The sequence below is a fragment of the Octopus bimaculoides genome, chromosome 29 (genome assembly GCF_001194135.2).
Source record: "Octopus bimaculoides isolate UCB-OBI-ISO-001 chromosome 29, ASM119413v2, whole genome shotgun sequence".
NCBI classification, from domain to species: Eukaryota; Metazoa; Mollusca; class Cephalopoda; order Octopoda; family Octopodidae; genus Octopus; species Octopus bimaculoides.
The window spans coordinates 2,853,626-2,855,011 of NC_069009.1; positions in this window are offsets into that span (position 1 = coordinate 2,853,626).

Sequence of the window (1,386 nt, forward strand, 5' to 3'; positions counted from 1 at the left end):
GTATGGTCCCTGGAAGGGAAAAAAACCAAAACATTTACAGGTGAAATTGATGGAGTATCACTCTCTCTCCCTCGTTTATACTCTCTCCCTCTCTTTCCTTTCTCTGTCTTTCTCCCCCCTCTTCTTTCTCTGTCTTTCTTTGTCTTTTCTCTTCCCCTCTCTCTCTCCCATTCTTTCTCCTCCTCTTCTTTCTCTGCTCTTTTTCTGTCTTTCTCACTCCTTTCTCTCTCTATCTCTCTCTCTCTCTCTCTCTCTTTCTCTCTCCTTATATTTCTCTCTCCCTATATTTCTCAATGAGGCACTGGCGTTCAGCAGGTGTAAGGACTGCATCGCCTACATGCAACGCCACAAAAGGAAGCGCCGCCGAAACATAGTTTGGCTTGTTCCCATCTTTCTCACTCAACGTCAAGGCTTGTCTGGGAAGGATATTGCTCCGGTTAATATACAAACACTTCACGCAGAGACACACGGATACAGACATTTATTCAACAGGCACAAATTAAGGGTCTCCTTTAGTTGTGCTCCCAACATTAAAAGTATATTAGTTAACAACTCATAAAACACGGGAACAGGCTGGTTGCTCTTTCAAGGTGTACAATGACTGTCCAGTGGGAGGCTAATGCGAGGCCGAGGGAGTCATCTATGAGGCTGTGGTGATACCTGGGCCTAGCGACCACAGTGATAGCAACAATGGATCATTCGACAACATCGACGGGATCGGAGGCAGCGACAGCTGCGGAAACGTCAGCACAGACGCCAACGACCTCAGCACCAGCATTACATCCGGAGAAGATGACCGCGCCAACACCAGCAGCACTAGTGAAGCTACCGGCCCCACACCCAACATTACCATCGACGGTACCCATACCAACACACGGGCGACCATAGCGCCAACCCTACGGCCAAAAACGACCACCACAACGATGGCAACCTCAGCCGCATCACCGGAGCCGCGCGTCGTAATGACGGCAGCCCTAACAACACCAGTGGCAACAACAATATCCCCGGGCCCTGTGCCAACCGGAGATGCACCAGTAATGTGAACACAGTCAACATCCAGACCTGGAAATACATCGGATTAGCTGGTACGACTTTCAAGCGACGCTTGTACAACCACAGGCCCTCCGTCAGGATCCCAGAAAAACGGTTTGTCATATCCTTGACCAGCCATTCGATATTAAGGGGAAAAATCTTAGAATGGCAGGGACCCTACATAAATAGAAGCATGCAGTGCAAGCTGTGCATAGTCGAGCGAGCTGAAATACGCAGAAACTTGGGTTGCTGAATACTCGCCAAGAAATCTTCACACCATACATCCATTTCGAGCGCTAGCTGCTGAAAAATTAGACATAGAAACACGAACCATGCTCCCTATTGACTCGTGCT